The 8,246-nt window shown below is 54.3% G+C and overlaps 1 long non-coding RNA gene across 1 annotated transcript; it reads left to right on the top strand.

Moving 5' to 3' along the window:
- The first annotated feature begins 897 nt into the window (after positions 1 to 897).
- LOC132508870 (uncharacterized) lies at positions 898 to 3,107 on the top strand. The gene is made up of 3 exons (XR_009536802.1): positions 898 to 1,004; positions 1,734 to 1,823; positions 2,991 to 3,107. It is a non-coding gene; the product is annotated as an uncharacterized LOC132508870 (long non-coding RNA).
- Positions 3,108 to 8,246: the final 5,139 nt, after the last annotated feature.

Below are 8,246 nucleotides of genomic sequence, written 5' to 3'. Positions count from 1 at the left end.
GTGCCCACGGGCCCTGCAGCGCCAGAGGTCATGCGGCCCAATGGCCCCGGGGCCTCGGCACCGCCACGCTCCCCTGACCCACCTGGGAGCCCAAGGCCAGGGATGTTGAGAGCAGAAGCTGCAGGTAGAGCAGCTATTCCTGACTGACAGGAGGGCCCGGATCCCTCCCAGGACCTAGCGTTCCTCCTGTTTATGCAAAGATTCCTCAGAAGAAATTCGCATTTGAAGTCAGCATCACAGAGTGGGGAGTAGATTACTCACGTGATCAGACCGTATCGTGAAGTACCAGTCAGATCACCAGTCTGTGTGACCTCAGGAAAGTTGCTTGAGTTCTCTGACCCTCCATTCCCCCAACATGGGTTGTTCACAGCACTTCCTTCCTAGGGTTGTGAAGACTGTACCATGAAATACATGTCCAGTTGAGGCAGGAGATAGATAGGCCCCAGGCCGAGCAGCTGCAACGGGTCTCCTGCTGACACTTCGAGATAAGGTACCAGCAGGAGCATTGGGCCCTGATTAGGTGAAAGACAAAGTGACCGCAACTTCCTTAGTCCTGTGGTCTCGGGGATTCCCCGCCTGACGCATGCGTGGAAGAGGCCCTTAGTCTTGGGGCGGGACCAAAGGAGGGAGGAGATGCCAGCCCATAATATGTCCTGCCGACCTCCCAGACACCTTCGCACTGGAATCCATCTTGGCTGAGAAGTGCGCACACCCACCAGGAAGGACCCTGAGTCAGACCAGATATGGGCACAAGCGAGATGAGTGGCCAGAGACAACCTGGAAAGCTGGCCCCATGTAAGCAACCTAAGCCGCCCCTAGTGCGTGCAGCTCACGCCGAGTACGTGTTCTCCCACACGTGCTTCACTTCTAATAAACGCTGTCTCTATTTCACGATCTCGGTCTTTCTACTGAACTCCTTCTCCAAAGAGGACAAGGACCGAGGTCCTTCTTCCAGCCATTCCACCGCCAGAACCAGAGTACTCGGAACAGTGCCCGGCACAAAGGTGAGCTGCTGCCGCTAGGACCACTGTCCCCCGTTATCATCACAGGCACCTTTCCGTAAGAGATTATATGTTGTAGAGACCTCAGCCTTAGTCCAAATCCTTCTTTATCTCCTGTCTCCGTCAAAATTGATTTACTAAATATTTTAATCTGCAGTGTCTAGTACATGCTGGGTGCTCAGAAATATCTGTTAAATGCTGAATGAACGCGCAAGCATGAGTGCCTGAAAATACAGTAAAAATAAAGATTACATTCTCGAAGGACAAGGTTGTGCACTTCAGCGACCTAGGGAGGCCTAAGCGACAGCTGTTTTGATGGGAAGTGATAGCTCTCGGGTCTCCCCACCCCGTTCTCCGGGGCGGGAACAGCCCTGCCGAGTGAACTGCAGGGGATGGACTGGAGCCATGGAGGCCTGGTGACACCGCAGACCCCAGGTCCACCTCACGCCAGAGGTGTGAGCACGTCTGCAGGGGTAATCGTGGAAATGGGACACTGACATTTCAATGTTAGTAAGGGAGCAGTTATTTGTGATTTTAGTAGTATTACAAATCACTTGCTTCCAAAATAACATTTTTGAATGCTTTCTCTGCCCCTTTCCAAAAATGTAGAAAATATAAGGCAGTACTTATGATACCCTAGTAGGGGGTCACATCTGTCTCCTGCTGCCCCCGCTTCCAGAAATACTGCTTATTTTTATGGTTACACCTTTTTGCTTATTTGAATTCCGGCAGAGTGCCTTTGAGTTCCAGAGAACCTTGCCTGCCTGAGCTAAAGTACAGAGCTATTCGATGACTTCTATTCCGGAATGATGTGTGAGCAAAGTATAACTATTTCCTCTCCTGTAGCTCTGATAGTTACATACAAGGATTTATGTTTAAAAATATTATCCCCCAAGGGTAAATCTTTGCCACGGGGGAGAGTTTCCGGGCCTGGAGTGGGTCGTGGAAATCTTCAATGTGTGCGTTCGTGAGGAAAGGTCGTATCTGACTTTAAAAGTCTTTCCTGTGTCACAGGCCCCCCTGAGTCAATATGCGGTGGGTGGGATCAACTGAATTGATCCCACGTCCAGGGATCCCTAGCAGATGTTTTTTTTTTTTTTTTTTTTTTGCGGTATGCAGGCCTCTCACTGTTGTGGTCTCTCCCATTGCGGAGCACAGGCTCCGGACGCGCAGGCTCAGTGGCCATGGCTCACGGGCCCAGCCACTCCGCAGCATGTGGGATCTTCCCAGACCGGGGCACGAACCCACGTCCCCTGCATTGGCAGGCGGACTCTCAACCACTGCGCCATCAGGGAAGCCCCCTAGCAGATGTTTTGTAAATCAGCTTCTGGGGAGGAAGGCGGGCTTACAGAGATGCCTTCTCCTTCCCTTCCCCATGAGTGGTGGCCACGCTGCTCTTTCTAGATTAGAAGCTGCCACTGGGGGGCAGTGAAAATGGAAGGGGGGCACCCCAACCCTGGCGGCAGTAGCATGGCCGCTACATGGAGACTTCAGACCCAGACTGTCGTGCTGCTCCGAGGCCAGCGGGGCTCTGTCTGGGGGCTGCTACAGTGTGTCCGTAAGATTCCGGGAGAGCAGGCGCCATCCAGGTCCACAGAGCAGCTTCGCCAGGTGCGTGTTAGAAACGCACATTCTCGGGCCATACCCCCGACCCACTGAATCAGAGACTATGGTGGTCCAGCCCGGCTGCCGTGTTTCAACGAGCCCTGCAGGGAAATCGCATGCACGCTCAGGTGTGCGCACTTTCATTCATCTCCTTTCAGTGAGGAAAGCTTTCGTTTTGTTTCATTTAAATAATTATGTGGAGGGGAGGGGCTGGGGTCGCCGGGGGAAGGTCCCCCCGACCCTCACTCCAGTGACGCCTGCTCTGGGCTGCCGGCTGGGTCTGCCTGTCTTCTCTCAGCCGTGCCTCTACCTGCCTTCCTCTGTGGGTCACATGCAAGACACAGGTGGTTCTGGTTTTTCCTGATCTTTCTATGCAACCCACAGGGGAGGACTCAAATCTTTAGCATCAAGAAGTCAAGGGAAGCCAAGATCCGCCCAGAAGGCTTTTATGGCATATGTTCAGCTGCCGAAGTGTCACACGAGGCTACATGTTCACGAGAGGAAGATAACGATTAGTCATTCAAGGCCAAATGCGCGGCTAAGGCTCCCCCTTCTAGCTCATCTGAAAGTGTCCCCAGGCTTGCCAGAGAAGGTGGGTTGCTATGGTGATGTAGGAGCTGAGACAGAATTTGGAAAAGGATTATAAAATGTTCCAAGAGAAGAAAGGCTTCTTACTATTTAAAAACACTCGGTCTGAGTATAGGCAGGTGTCTTTCGCTGCCTGTTTCCCATAACGTAGCTGTCCTCGTGACACAAATCAAAATTTCCTAATTTTTAAGACAAAGCCGTATCTTATTTTACAACGTAACTCAGGACCCCAAAAGATCAAAACCACAGAAACAAAGATCTTTCTCCTAGCACATCCCTCACTGCGAGCTAACTCCTGACACAATTTCGCTGTCTGCACATGTATTTGAGAAACTGATTTAACGGATGCGATTTGCTGACTGCTGTTGCAGACGCCCAAGGTCTGGGCTGCTCTGGGCCTCATGCGTCACAGAGGATAGTAGGATCGCAGTGTTTCCAAGGACTGTCACTCAATAAGCATGAAATTACGTTTAGTCACAAATATAATGTAAATGAATGTAATCAGGTAATTAGAATGTGTAAGTGGCGTGATATTTGCAACACGGAGCAGTGCGCTTATAATGTTGTGTAAAATTATGTTAAAAACTCTTATTGAACTTTGTAATAAAAAGGCAGTGTTCAGAGAAAGCAGATGATTTTAAAGTTCAACATCTTGATCGCTTCAACATTTCATTTATGAAATGCTGTGTTTAGCCAATACTTTTAACAATTTGCTAAATATGTTTTGTAAAAATCAAACAATTTCATAGTTAGTGGAGTGCTAAAAAAGCCCTGGGATCCATTCTCCTGGCTGCATATAGCTCGAACAGCTGAAACCATTTTAAGAAGATGCTTCATTATAAATCATTGAAAATAGGAATTCACAACAGAAATGCTGACACAATCCTTTCTTCCAAATGAGGGCCTGAAGTACCACCGGATTCCTGATGTGACCGATGACAGGATCTGACGTGCCTGCTCGGGCAGAAGTGACGCAGACAGCTCTGCTCGGCGAGGGCCGTCTGTGCGGCGCGATCTGGTTGCTTCCGAGTGAAGTGACCCAACAGGGGCCGCACCCGCTTTTCCAAGTGTGTCTGTGTAAACAGCCTGATGTTGTGCGGTGGCTTTCAAGGTGCTTCCAGGAGCTCGGGGCTGTCCTGGGGCCCCTGGTCTGCAGCAGCCCTGAGTCCCTCAGTCAGAGCACCTGTGCCCCCATCTGCTCATCTGGGGAAAGAGTGCTGATGCAACCTTTGGGAATTCGCTGGTATTTGGCGGAAGCAGCACCAGGTTAGCGCAGGATCGGGGCCAACGCTGGGCTGATGAAGGTAGGACTGGGGGTCCTCGGAGAGGACAGGGGCTGAGCACACCCCGAAGGGAGACAGGCTGGTCGGCACAGCCAGGAAGAAGCAGATGCTGCAGCCCGGCTGGGACGTGGAGGCCCGCAGGGCAGAGCAGAGTCGCTGAAGGTCCAAGGCTACGACCCTCTGTGTGTCTCTGTATCTTGAATTCAGAGAAAACCACACAGGATGAGGTATTAACACAAGCTGACTATACATGAAGTCATAGTTTTTCTGATAATCATGAGGTAAGTCTCCAAATGATTCGGTTCTCCTCCTTTGGGGTGTTTGAAGTTGACTTTCCTACCCCCTGGGAGTTAGGGATGGCCACGTGACTTGTTTTGGTCACTGTAGTTGAGTAGAGGGGGATGTGTGTATTTAACGCCTGTGTGTGAACCCACTTTCCCTTCCCAGTTGTAGTGGTTGTAAGCCCACATTGAGGACCCCCTAACCAAGTGCCCTGCGTGCCTGTGATGAGACCCCCAGCCCTGCCCCCGGTCCAGCCTGAACGTGAAGTCCTCCTGTGTAGGTGCTGAGACTCGAGCTGTTTGTTACGACAGCTTAACAGCCTCCCTGACTAATGCAGATGGTGCATCTGGTGCTGAGGGACCCGACAAGGAGAACTGGATTTTCTAATTACCGTGTGTGACGCACATTTGCAATAAATTGCGTAAGCTGCATTCTGTAGCTTCAATACACAATGTATTAGAAGACAAATCCAGTGCAACTATGTAAACATATGCTACACAAATTTAAACGTCATCTTAAAAATGGAAGAGTGGGCACAGAGGTTTTCAAAAGTGTTAGTAGCATATGAACAAGGAAGTTGAAAGACCCTTGGGCAGTCCTGGTCTGGAGAATCAAGAACCAGGAGCACAGGCCCAAAGCTGTTTTGGGGGGAACTGTGCCCCCAAAGTCCCCACTCCCAGTGCCTCAGAGGGTGACCTTATTTGGAAACAGGGTCATTGCAGACATAGTTAAGATGAGGTCGTGCTGGAGTAGGTGGCCTGTGATCCAATGTGACAGGTGCCCTTAGACACCCAGAGTCTGGTTCTGAGGCCAAGACCCTTCTGCCTGGTCAGGTCCCTTATGTGTCCTGGGGAAGCTGGCCCGCGTATGACTAGACAACCATTTCTGTGTAACTCACATTCCCATAAAAAGGCAAAAAGACCTGCCCATGTTGACTCAGTACGTGCTCAGTCAAGGCGGGAGCCTTGGGTTCCCTTGGGAGTTCTTGGGCTCCACGGACGGTAACCCCACACAAGTCCGTTAGCGTTTAGGAAGGGAGCCTCTGGGGCTGATCGGCCTTCGCGTTGGATTAACAACAATACAAATGCGCAGGCTCCACGCGCAGTTAGCAGGACCCGTGAGGGGCCTGAAGCCCTGGTGGGTGGAGATATCAGCCGGGGGCCAGAGGCAGGGGCTCCTTGGCAGGACCCGTGAGGCTGCCACCATGCATTAAGTGCTTCCCTTAGTCTTTATGCTTCTTATGCCCAGGACCCCGGGGCCCCAAGAAGCAAAGCCTGTTCCTAACATCACAGCCTGGTGAGCGGGGTCGGGACTCACCTTGACCCCCGAGCCCCCATGATAACACCAGGCCACACTGTCTCCCCGGAAGCAGTGGAGACTACCCGTTAACAGGAGAACGGAAGAGGGGCAGCCTGCGCCCGCCTCGGGGGACAGGGCCCCACGGGGGGAAGGAATCGGGGAGCTGTTCCAGGCAGGAGGCGCTGCTGGGCCTGCACGTCCCGGCCGGGCCGAGGGGCCTCCGACAGCAGCCAGCTTTGTTCCCACCGTCCATCCTCAGCTGCGGGTGGTGCCCTCGGCCCAGGTCTGGTTTCAGCAGGTGCCGGGGCTGCGGGCACGGAAACAGAGGCGCATTCATCGTAACGCGCGGCTGCCCAGCGCCGCCCATGCAAGTGCAGCCAGGCCTCCCCGTCCGCTTGGGTGCGGTCCTGCCGGGCACAATGATTTATTCATGTCTCCACGAAGATGAGTATCATGTGGGCTCATTATATGATGGATTTCAGCTCCTCTGAATGATCGCGCTGCCGCGTGGGACTCGCCGGAGGCTCGGGCCCTGGGAACAGACACCTAACACCGAGGCTTCGTGGGAACCCTGTCCCCGGGGCGCCCGCCTGGGCGGCTGGGAGGTGCACCGGCGAGGCCTGGGCCTGGCTCTGAGCGTCCGGCCGCAGGGAGACCCGGTCTCGTGGGACTCCAGCGACAGAAGGCATCTCCCGCCTCTCTGGAGGCCCTGCTCTCGGCTCGGCCAGGCCTGCGTCTCCGCTGATGGACAGTGGGGAGGGCGCCGGGGGCAGGGGGAGAGGCAGGGCCACTGCTCTGAGGTGGCACGGCTGTGGCCCAGGAGGGTCTGCACAGGAGCTGGTCCCGAGGAGGGAAGGGGACCCTCAGGACGGGCAGTGTGAGGTGCTGGCGGGGGAAAGGCCCGAGTCAGATGCTTGGGGTCGTGGAGCTCACGATGCGCTCAGCGGGGAAAGGGACCGGGAAACCGTGCCTCCGGAGCTTTTAAACAGTTAACAAACAGGACAGGAAGCATTTATCAAAACAAGATTCTCCAATGTGCCCAAGGGCACTTGGTGAACAGAGTGAGTCAGCCAAGGAGGCGGGGGTGGGGGTGGGGCGGCAGGATAACACTCCCGTGCTGTGGGGCAGCACGAAGAGATTTCTGCTCAGAAACCGGTGAGCCCGGCAGCCGCGCAGGGCGGGGACAGGCCCCCTTGGCAGGGGCGCGGTTCTGTCCCCTCCCCCCTTGTCTGCTTCACTCACACTGTGGGAACCGTGACCCCGCCCTGAGGGCTGCTGTGATGGTAAAGACCCCCAGGGCGGGGCCAGGTGCGCGTGGTGCCCCAGCAGTGGCGCTGTCATTGTCACGAGGGCAGGGCGCCAGGTGGAGGCCTGGCTGAGTCGTTCATGTGTGTTCCGTCCAGGAGAACCCCGTCCCCTGTCCCTGCAAACGGCCTCAGGGCTCCGTCAGCGCAGTGAGCGGGGGCCTGACAGCTGGTCCTCAAAAGCCATCAGGCCTGCAGACGTTCTAAGTGGCCCCAAACGTGCAGCAACCCTGGTTAATCTGTTTGTGGATTTTCCAACACTGATAAGCTAGGAGTTCTTAAGCGCCTCTTGGGAGTTGCCCCAAGCACACACCACCCTGAACATGAAAGAAACAGAGCGTAGAGTCAGCTTGCACGGGATTTAGATAATTTCACTCTCAAACGGAGTCTAAATGTCTTTGCTGGTTTGCCATTGAGCTCCCTGTGGGTTTTTAAAAATGTCTCCCATAGGTGTCTGGTTTTATTCCCAGGTGCTAATTTATTTGTAAGGCTTACCTTCTTATCAAACTGGACAAACGACGTCCTCAGTGTTCTATAAATTCACAAATGGGAAATGTGATGGTTGACCGTAATTCTACGATGCAGCCAGGTCGCTACATGAGAGTGTTGGGTGGACACAGGGTCCTCAGAGGTGCTGCGTGGGCAGCGCAGGAGCCCAGTTCCCTGACGTGAGGGGTCTGACGTGGGGTCAGATCCACTGGGGAGGCCTCCTCCAGCCCAGCCAGGCCCAGGACCGCTGGGAGGGAACGGAGCCAGAGAGACCCTCGCGCTTGGTGACAACGGGCAGGGATGCTCGGGCCGGGGGCGCCGGCGGTTACGTGTCGGGTCCAGGCTGCCTCTGCTTGCACGTCCCTGCTGCTCCTACCGCCACGCGTGTCAGCCGG

The sequence above is a fragment of the Lagenorhynchus albirostris genome, chromosome 18, assembly GCF_949774975.1.
Source record: "Lagenorhynchus albirostris chromosome 18, mLagAlb1.1, whole genome shotgun sequence".
Classification (NCBI taxonomy): Eukaryota; Metazoa; Chordata; class Mammalia; order Artiodactyla; family Delphinidae; genus Lagenorhynchus; species Lagenorhynchus albirostris.
The sequence above is the reverse complement of the archived record's forward strand: the minus strand, read 5'-3'. Positions and strand labels throughout refer to the sequence as shown.